Source organism: Moschus berezovskii, chromosome 21 (assembly GCF_049115385.1).
Source record: "Moschus berezovskii isolate FMDL1 chromosome 21, NW_MosBer_1.0, whole genome shotgun sequence".
Classification (NCBI taxonomy): Eukaryota; Metazoa; Chordata; class Mammalia; order Artiodactyla; family Moschidae; genus Moschus; species Moschus berezovskii.
In genome coordinates this window covers 24427968-24438771 of record NC_142480.1, presented here as the reverse complement: position 1 = coordinate 24438771, position 10804 = coordinate 24427968, and the positions used below count along the sequence as shown (strand labels likewise).

The 10804-nt window shown below is 47.9% G+C and overlaps 1 long non-coding RNA gene across 1 annotated transcript; it reads right to left on the bottom strand.

Annotated features, from left to right (window-relative positions):
* Positions 1-3371: 3371 nt before the first annotated feature.
* LOC129550518 (uncharacterized) lies at positions 3372-8621 on the bottom strand. Its single transcript, XR_008684846.2, has 2 exons — positions 8390-8621; positions 3372-3747 (listed from the first exon to the last, which is right to left on the bottom strand). It is a non-coding gene; the product is annotated as an uncharacterized LOC129550518 (long non-coding RNA).
* Positions 8622-10804: the final 2183 nt, after the last annotated feature.

The window sequence follows — 10804 nt, the reverse complement described above, 5'->3', positions numbered from 1 at the left end:
ACTTGGAGATATGTTGTTACTTAAAAAAAGCAATAACAGGGACTTGCCTGGTGGTCCAGTGGTTAAAAGAATCTACCTTCCAATGCAGGGGATGTGGGTTTGACCCTTGGTTGGGGAACAAAGATTCCACATGCTGAGGGGCAACTAAGCCAACTCACCCTTACTAAGCCTGCACACTCTAGAGCCCAAGCACCCAACTAAGACATGATGCAGTCAAATAAATAAATTTTTTTTAAAAAGCCAGGTACAGAATACAATCTATAGTTTCCTTCCATTTGCATTAAAAAAAGATTGTGTAAATATATGCATGCTTATGCATAAACATTTCTAAAGAGGTTGCAGAGGTTAAGCAAATATCCATGTGTTCTCATGGGATAATTTTGTAGTGTTGGAATGGTTCAGCATCTGTGGGTGTCTTCTCTTTATACCAGCATTTTGAGGTAAAGGGGCAGGCAGGAGCAAAGGAGCAGAGGGAGGAAGGCCGAGCAAGTATTTCTGTTGGCCGAGGGCCGAGTGGGCGGCGGGTTCTTGCGTAGGGAATTAGCGTTTTCCACGTGGATGGCCGCAGACTGCAGGGACAGGGGCTGAGTCACAAGTGTGACAAAAGTCCACAGCCTTCCAAAGGCAAGCTTTGCTGACGTGTTCCAGAGCAGTTTATCCTTGAGAAAGGAGCCCCGAAGGGGCTCCCGGAAGGGCTGGGGAGAACTGATAAGCATGCTTAGCAGAATGTACCTAAGCTCAAAGGTGAGATCAGCAGAGTTTTAAAGAGTCATTTTAGATTATTACTGGGGAGGGTGCAAATGCTTGCACAGGATAAGAGAAGAAATCCAAAGCCTAGTAATAGATGAGCAATGATGGAACTAGAAACATGAATTCAAGCAGAGTTAATTCCAATTCAAACAGGAAGATCTCACTTTCTACCCATCAGATTAGTAAACAATGTTCAGGATCGCTGCTATTCAGTGTTGGTGGGAATGTGGAAAGACAGGTGATCTCAAACACCATTGAGAGGGGTGACAAATCACCCCAATCATTTTGGGGAACAGTTAGGCAGTAGCAACAAGTTAAATGTGGATTCACCCTGAGCTTGGTATTAATTACTACACTACTTGAAGTTGGCTTCCCTGGTAGCTCAGACTGTAAAGAATCTGCCTGCCAATGTAGGAGACCCAAGTTCGATCCTTAGGTCAGAAAGATCCCTTGGAGAAGGGAATGACAACCCACTCCAGTTTTCTTGCCTGGAGAATTCCATGCACAGAGGAGCCTGGGAGGCTATAGTCCATGGGGTCACAATGAGTGAGTGACTAACAGTTCACCCTGAGCTAGAAATTCCACTCCTCGGAATCTGCCCTCTGCCATTCTGACAAAGGCATATTCAAGAATGTTCAGCACACTGCGGTTTTTCAAGCAAAATATTAGAAACAACCCAAATGGCTATTAATCAGAGACCGGATAAATAATTTATGGGACATTCACACCATGGAATCCTTAAAATGCTTGAAGGTCTGAGGCGGATTTACATATATTGGCAGGACATGACCTCTAAGGCATCCTGACAAATGAAACTAACAAGTCAAAAGCATGGCACATATAGTGTAATACATATATTTAAAGACCCTCCCAAATTCTAAGACTATATCACATACAGAAACAGGTCTAGGGGATTCCCTGGTGGTCCATTGGTTAAAACTCCATGCTTTCTCTGCAGGAGCCACGGGTTCCATCCTTAGTTGGGGAACTAAGAAACCACAAGCCAAATGGACAAAAAGAAAAGAAGCAGTTCTAGAAGAATGTTACCTCTGAGGAAAAGAATTGGAAGAGGAGGAGAAGAATTGGAAGGGTGTGACAAAGAGAGACTGTACATTTGTGTGCTTGGGGATTTTTATTTACTTATTTTTAGACAATGAGCCTGCATCAGTGTATTGCTAGCTGCAGTAGGTATGGCCATGGTTAGTGTAGATCCTGGTTTTATTAGTTATTAGCTGTGTAAGAGGCACAAAACTAAATCTCAATGAGCCTTACTTTTTTTTTTTTTCTAAAAAGATAGGGCTAATAATGGCTTGTTATGAGGATTAAACTCATAGAAGCAAAATGCTGTGAACAGAGCCAACCCATGGAAAATGTTCCGATTATCACTACTTGTGTAATTAAACATAAACTTTGTTTCACAAGGAGTCTGTGCCTGCTTGGATGGAGAATCCCACACCAATATGGCCAAACGTATTCCATGAAGGCTTGAGAAGGGAGGGAGAAACTTGCTGCGTATGTCTGTGTCAAAGGGAGCGTCACAACTCCTGGAGGGTGAGAAGCAGGGCCAAGAAGTCACAGAAGGTGCTCCCTGAGCACTGTTGACTGAAGTGGACAGTCTTTCTGTGGGACATCATGCTGGTTAGCTGCAGTTTGAGGTGACCAATGTCAGTGAGCTAAGGTGGGGGAGCCCCTCTGGTCTGAGACACGACTGCTTCAAGGGGGACACTGAGAAGCAGTGACTTTGGAAGATGTACAGTTGTGTTTGGGATCCTCCTGTGGGTTCTGGTTAGGAGCCACTAGTACTCTGTGCTAACAGGGAGATGCTTGGAGCAAAGTCAGCCAGGCCTTGGACCCGAAATCACCTGTGTAGATCTTGTGCTTTGGAGACTTATGCACACTGCTGTGTTTCCATCAGCAACAGATTCAACTGATAACTCTAAGGACATTTAAAACTTTTTGCCAATTGACGATATTTCCCCCTCAAGCATTACTTTTCTTCCCCCCTTCACAGACAACATGCTTCTAGAAGAGAAATTCTTCAAAAGGGGTGATCAGCCATCCCTGGGATGAGGTCTGTATCAGAATCAGAGTGGAAAGATAAGCAAGACTAGAATGATCCATGTGGTACTGGAGTAGAGTAAGGCAAAGTAAGAATTCATGTTTATCTTAATATAGACACAGATGGTTACATATAGAAATACTTATGGATGTCTATCTACAGACTAGTAAACACATTTTTATCTTTGCTGTGTTACCTGGGAAACGACACTCTAGTAGCAATGAGCAACACCAAGTACCTGAATCTTGGTTTCTAGAATCATTCTCCCCAAACAGAAACCAGGGCTCCCTTCCAGGACTGAGGTGGGAAATATACAAGATGAAACTGACACATCCTGTAGTGCCAGAGAGAAAGGAAGTGCTCACAAAACAAACACATGGATAGAGAAATGGCAAAGGGGCACAGGAGTCAACTCAAAGAGTTCCCAATGGCCAAGCAGAAAATGTTGAGCAGTACAATAAATAAAGTAGTATTGACTATACCCCAAAGCCTAAAACAAGTCCACATTGATATAAATAAATGATTGAATATATTCATAAATGGATAAGGGACACATCTTCCGTGCAGAACAATTTTTATGAATAATTTTATTTTTGGCTGTGCTGAGTCTTTGTTGCTGTGTGGGCTTTTCTCTAGTTGCATCCAGCAGGGACGACTCTCTAGTAGCGGTGCACAGGCTTCTCATCGCGGCGGCTTCTTTTGTTGTGGAGCACAGGCTCTAGGGTGCATGAGCTCAGTGGGGCTCTAGGCTTTAGGAGCTGCAGCATGGGGGCTCAGTGGTTGTGGCTCAGGCTCGAGAGCACAGGCTTAGTTGTGGGGCACGGGCTTAGTTGCTCCGCCTGTGAGATCTTCCTGGATTAGGGATCAAACCCATGTCTGTTGCATCGGCAGGAGATTCTTTACCACTGAGCCACCAGGGAAGCACCTGTGCAGAACAACTTAAAAATAGAAATGCATGTAAAGTCCAGAGATGCTCAAGACAGTATCTTGGCATTTTCAGGCAGGAAATACATATATATATGCACACACACACACATATATAATATTTTTTGTGTTTTGTCTATAAATATTTTGCTTATAAGAGCTTCAAAAATCTGTTTCCATTTTTACAGCATTTAAATTTGCAAATATATATACATATATATATACATTTATATATACATTTACAAATTTAAAATCTGTAAAAAATATAAATATATATGCTGTAACACTTCAATCCTGGCAAAGCTGCAAGAAACTTCAGCACAGACATCATCACGGTGAGCAATATAAGTTCATACAGGCCTTTTGGACAGCACCTTTGCAATATCTGTGAAGAAGTAGAAAAACATTCATACTCTTGAACATGGTAGTTTCTTTCTTTCCTGAGAATTAATCACGAGGAAAATAAATCCCAGAGAAAAGACAGCAGGGAAAGCAAGTTGCATTTTGCTGCTATTTTATTCAAATGAACAAAGCTTGAACTATGTAAATGTTCCACTGAAGTTTACAAAGCTATAGTCACTTGGTGGAATTTTACTTGAGTACTAAGTGTATAATATGAGAAGTAGCATGGAAAATGCTTATGAGCACTTTCGAGAAAGAAGTATAACGCAAAACGTGTAACTGTACTACTGTAATTATGACCGAGGTACACACATGGGCTGGAGGTCTGGGAAGCTGAGCAGTTGGACTGTTGGCACCTGGATCCTTTCTATTTGCATCACACACCCAGCCTTTCCTCCCGCCTCCAGGGTCCAACACAGCTTGCTGAATTCCTCACCCAAAGAACTCTCAGGCAGAGACAGGGCGCTCAACTGGTATACTTCCGGAAGAAATGTTTCCTTAATGTTGCTATGATGCTCTCCAGTACCACTTTAAAAACTCTCCTGAATATTTACTGCTGAACCTGGATTGAAACTTGAACAGTGTCTGCCAGTGCCTCAGCCCCACTGAGGCCTCACCAAACCCTCCCACGACTCACACATCCTATTCAAAGTTTCCGTTACTATCACACAGCCACCTACCGGCTTTCTCAAACAAGAGTTCAAGAAAGCCCCTGCGCGCCTTCAGATGAAGCTGAGGATTTTAAAAGGCCAAGCAGGTCAGACACTAGCTGCTTAAAACAGAAAGGATTTTCCAGGGAGATGCTCGGATCTCAAGTGGAGAATGTCGGAATCAAGGCACCACAAGCCCGGGCCAGTTACTTTCGGTCTGGGGAAAGGGGCGGGGCTAAAGACCTGAACAGTTTGGTGGGAACTAGCGGTGGGACTGTGGCCCCGCCTCCTTTCCGCAGCTGAGCTGCGCACCGGATGTTTCCCGCCCCTCTGCAAGTATACCCGGAGTGCAGGCCTCGGATGTAAAGGTTCTAGGAGGCACGTTAAAAAGAGTGGAAAATAAGTGACATTAATTTTAATAATATATTATTAAAATAATTAATATATTTTGCTTAATCTAAAATCTCCAAAATATCATTTCAGTATGTACTTGATCAAAAAAAATTTTTTTTTAGCATTCTTTTTCCATACTAAGTCTTTGAAATCCAGCTTACAGCATATCTCAGTTTGGATCAGCCCTGTGTCAAGTGCTCAACCGCCACATGTGAGCAGAAGCTACCATATCAAACTGCACAGATCAAGAACTTTTATCTGTCTGCTTTTCTTTCCTTCTTCCATCCCTTCCCCCTTCCTTCTTGTCACTCCTTCCTCATTCCCCTCCTTCTCTCCCTTCTTTCCTTCCTTCCATCTATATTTCTTTTTAAAAACATACCATTTTTAAGAAATTGAGGCATATGCCTAGCTGCCTACAGTGCTCACCTAGGCAGAAAGTCCTGGAAGGCCTTTTTTTTTTTTTTTTGGAATTCTCTGCTGTCCAGGGGCTGTTCCCTCCTGCTTGCTGCATCCAACATGTGAGCAGATACCCTCTTTAGGCTCCTGGAAGCCCCCTTACTGCCTAACTCCCCTGCCTTACTGCCTAACAGCAGCCTAACTCCCCTGGACACATCCAGCCCCCACATGCTCATCCTCCATAGTTGTAGGTGAACAAGTTGAGCTGGCTCTCTCCATGAGGAGATGGGGGCAGGCTTATGCAGGCCCTTCTTTCTGGCAGAGTCTTCAGCACTTGGCAAGACTTCCCAGGTCTTTTTCGTGACTGGAGTTGCACTTTGCATTGGAAGTTGGCTGCTGGCCAGAGGCTCTTCTAGCCTGGAGAGTCCCTGCATCCATCTCTGGGCCTGAGGGAAACTTTGAGCCCCCAAGTAGAGGTCTCATGGAGTTAATGACAGAGATTGTCACATGTCCCTTAGCAATCCTGGAAAACCTCTCTGGGAGCTAAGTTCCTGGAGAAGAGATCTTGAGAGGAGGACTTTTAAGGGGAAAGGAGAGATAGAGAATAGAAAGTCATTTTCTAGGCATAATTTTACCCGAAGTCATTACTTCTTTATTTGCATTTCATCTCATTATCAAAGTAAACACACACACAACTGCAGTTATGCAATGATTTATGCAGTTGCTGTGAGCCCAAAAACACTTGCGTGGCTGTGTGCGAGTCGTGCGTCCCTGACTTCCCGCTCTTGGGGCAACAGGAGGCGCTGGGAATTTCTCAAATATTCACAAGAATGTCGAGAGGGAGTTCTGAGTAATCACAATTCCTTGAACTTCTTGTGGGAAAATAAAGTCCCAATTTCCTTTTAGAGATAACTGTCTTTGAAAGCTGTTTACCATGAGAGTTTTTGTTTATGGTTCAGAGAATGGTCAAAACACACTTCTGTGGAAGGTCCCAGCAAGTAAAAAAATCCCACCATGGGGACGCCCTGGTCACCAGCACAGGAGCAAACTTGAATTATCCAGCTGGGCTCCAACACATTCTATATTTCTGATCCAACAGACTCTGGTGTTTTAGCCATGAACGTAATCAGGCTCATACACTGCTGACGTTGGTGTCTCCCCCTGCTTCTGTTCCCTCCTGCCCTATAGGTATCTCCCAGCTGGATCCTGGGGAACCAAGTGTCAGGGAGACAAGCAGGATCTGCCTGACTTGTGGGTTGGTCTGGGAGCCACTCCTCACCCAGGCCTCCCTGCTGAGCCCTCTGTTCAGAGCCACACCCTCTCTGGCTTCTGGTCTACACCAGCCATGTTGACACATAGATTAAGTAAAGAGAAGGCAAAAAAAAAAAAGAAAAGGGAAGGGAAAAAGAGAAAAAAAAAACTATCCCAAGCCAAGATGCCTGTGCCCTCTCTCTGCAGGGGCAGAGAACTGTGTTGGCAGCTGCTGTCCAACCCACAGACTCAGCTGAAGGTAGAGAGGATGCCACAGCGCTGTGGAGCCCGCAGTATGGGGAGCTGCCTGCTTGCTCTGTCAGGGCAGCTGGACTGTGCTCATCTATCCTGCACCCTTAGCACCTGTCAGCAGGCTGACTTTTGTTCTTTGTATGGAGAACAGTGAAAAGAAAAAAAGAAAAAAAAAATCTTTGAGGGTCTCAGCCAACACAGATTTGATAATGCCATCAATAGCCCAGATACAGAGTGATCTCATTCCCTCAAAAGGTGCCAGGCCACCCCCTACCTTGTGCTGAGGGGCTGAGGGAGGGCAAGCCCCTGGGGTGCCTGGGCCTCTTTGTCCCCAGCCAACCTCTGCGGAGGGCCAGCTTCCTCATGAGGACCCCACAAGCATCATTCCTTTGTGCTCAGAAGCAAGAGAGCAGGGAGCACCTACATAGGAAAGTTTGGGCTTTAGGGTTTATACCAGCTTTGCTTCATGGTTTTTCTGTTATTCCTTTAGTCATCTAACAGACACAGAGCTTAACACCACCCGGTCTTGGCTCTGACAGCCCCTCCCCGGGCAGCTGGAAAGGCCCATCTCTGGTGTATCCTGGTTTTTCCTCCAAGAGTTGGAGAGCCCTTGCTTTGAAAAGTGCCTGCAGAGCAGTTTCACCCCTCTGTGAATACGAACGAGCCTTGGCAGGCGTGCGGCTGAATCACAGTCTTGGTGACACAGAGCACGTGGCGTCAAATTGCCCAGAAGTATGATTGGCACCCCAGCCTGTGCCTCCCCACCCCAAAAGGGGACCCACTGTCAACACAGAACAAGGGATCCAAAGATTTCTGGTTTTCTAAAAGCTAGTTGTTGAGTTTCAAGGCCTTCTCCGTACATGGTGAATTCCTTGAAGGCAACTGAAGTAACCACTAATTTTTTTTTTTTTAACCTATCTAGGTTAAGTGCCTTTTTCTGAGAGGAGTAAATGCCTCTATGTGTGCCAAGTCGCTTCAGTCATGTCCGACTCTTTGCGACCGTATGGACTGTAGCCCACCAGGCTCCTCTGTCCATGGAATTCTCCAGGCGAGAATATTGGAGTGGGTGGCCATGCCCTCCTCCAGGGGATCTTCCTGACTCAGGGATTGAATCCACATCTCTTATGTCTCCTGCATTGGCAGACAGATTCTTTACCACTAGTGCCACTTGAGAAGCCCAAATTCCTCTGTGGGACTTCTGAACTTGAGGGGAAGGTGAAGAATGTTCTTATGAGGGAGTTGAGAGGGGCAATCAGTTCAAACAGCTGGCTGAGGGCACCTCGATTCCTGACCCTGAAAGTTCATGACTGACCTGGTGATGGTCTGCCTCAGTCCCAGTCATGCCAGCCACAGCCCAGAACTGCTTCCAGCTCTTGACGTGCCCTGGGTCTGGTGTGACCCCAGGGGATGTCTACCTGACCATCCTTGCAGGATGGGGCAGAGGTGGGAGAAGGCAGGGCAGCCACTTATATCCACTGAGTCGGCTGGAAGCCAGGCAGCTGGTGGCTTGTCAGTGACAAGCTGAGCCTGACTCATGGCCCTGTCATAGCTCTTGGTGGCAGACTGACCCACAGAGGAAATTACGCAGCACTCTGTGGCCATGGTAGAGACAGGGGCTTTTCCAAGTGCATCAATGGGAAGCAGCCTTCACCCACGCTGAAAGCTCAGGCTTGGGGACCCCCACTAACTTCAGGTTCATCCTGGTGACCACGGGAGTGAGATGGCCTGTGCAAACCCCTTCCATCGCGCCCCACTGGCGGGTGGGGCACCCATAGCCCCAACCCATCTGTGACAGAGCTTCCACGCTCCCCAAGTCAGCCTTCCACACGCAGTTCCTGGGGTGGCAGATCCCAGTCCAGCCTCAGTAGTTCACCCACAAGCCCTGGGAGCTTGCCAAGGGCCCCTCAGTCAGAAAGGACCGTGCCAATAGGACCAGAGGCCACTCCCCTCAGGTGGTTGTGTCACTCTGGATGACTAAATTAAACTTGCTGTATCTCAGTTTTCTCATCTGTCAAGTGGGTCTAGAGTGCCTACCATAAGCTGTGGTGAGGATTAGATACTGTATGCCAAGGGCCCAGCACAGTGTCGGGGGCTAATACATGGCCCTTCTTCTCAGTCTGCTCTGAGGCAAATTTCAGATTGGCCCCAGCCTCCAGGGCTCAGCTTTCAGAGCTGTCCCTCCCCTGTATCCAGGCTCCCAACTCTTCATGCAAATATGTGGTTAGAGGAGGAGACAGAAGCTTCAGTCATCACGGAGGAGTTGATTCTTCTGGGCAGTGTGAAGGGGTGGCCTTGCTTGAGACACTCGGCAAGGGGTGGACCACCGAGGAGGGTTCTTCCCATCCTCCTCTTGTCCACTCCCATCTGACCCCCCAGGGCCATCCTGCAGAGAACTCTGGAGTGGGGGGAACGGGCTCCCTGCCCCCAAAAGCTGGAGAAGGGTGGCCAGAGAGCAGGAGGAAAGAAGTGATGGGCGGCACCAGGCCCTGTGTCTGGAGTTAGTTCTGGGAGCCACCTCTGGGAGAACCTTCAGCCCATGAGGACTCTGAGGGGTTAGGATGCTCCCCTGGAACCCAGAGGGCAGGACTGTCTTATGGACTCTTCCAGCCCACCTCTGCTGTCACCGGGGGCAAGGGCTGCGCTGCCCCCACCCCGCCCCCAGTCCATGACAGGGGCCCCATGCTGGGGTTACCAAGTGCCAGTTCTGGGGATACCTGCAGGGTGGGCAGCCTCTCCAGGAGGGATCAAAGGAATAGATCAAGTAGATGTGTACCAAGAAACATTGCCCAGGACCCCCCTTCCCCCAACCTGCTCTCCACCGCCACTTTGAAGCTCCCTGCCCCTTGTGGTGTGTCCGTTCTTCCTTCAGCCTGAAGGCCCATCCACCAGCACCCCCGGGTCTGCAGCCTGTCTCCAGGGCCCTGGTCAGGGTTCCAGTTCTCTCCTGGGCTCAGTTCAGTTCAGTCGCTCAGTCGTGTCCGACTCTTTGCGACCCCGTGGACTGCAGCACAGCAGGCCTCCCTGTCCATCACCAACTCCTGGAGTTTACTCAAACTCATGTCCATTGAGTCGGTGATGCCATCCAACCATCTCATCCTCCTGGGCTCAGGGCGGTCTTAACCAGCAGCCTTGGGGTTCCCAGAGGCCGAGACTAGCTCTTGTGCCTGGTCCCTTGAAACTTGCGCAGTGCCCAGCACACAGTGGGTGCCTGGCATTTGCAGAAAGTCTGGTGGGGAGGCCGAAAGCAGTCGTGTAGATGCACTGACGTGTGTAAAGGGGGTGTGTAGGGGACGCAGGTTCATTGTGCACCTGCCACGCAGGGTATCTCATTTCATCAAGTCACTTGGTCATTTGTGTAGTTGCTTTGAGGGTGGCTTTTCATGTACATTCCTCAGCAGGGGTGGGGGTGAGGAGAGCTCTATTCTATTTTTATCTCCCCCACTGAAGGGTGCTCTGTTCACAGGGCCCCTTTCCTCCCCTGGCACTTTCCCCTACATGCAGCTGCAACTAGAAACTTTGCTTGTAAAAGAAACTGGTTGCTTCACATCCACTCACCTCACCCACTCCCTTTGAGCTCTATGGGGCCCCAGTGCCAGCGTCACTTCTTCCGGGGACCCTCCTTCTTACCCCACCCCCAGACCAACGCTGGGCTGGATGGGGTAGAATCCCTGCTTCCTCCTGGAACCTGGGAACCAGCTGAGACATGACACCTCCCTTCACCCCCATC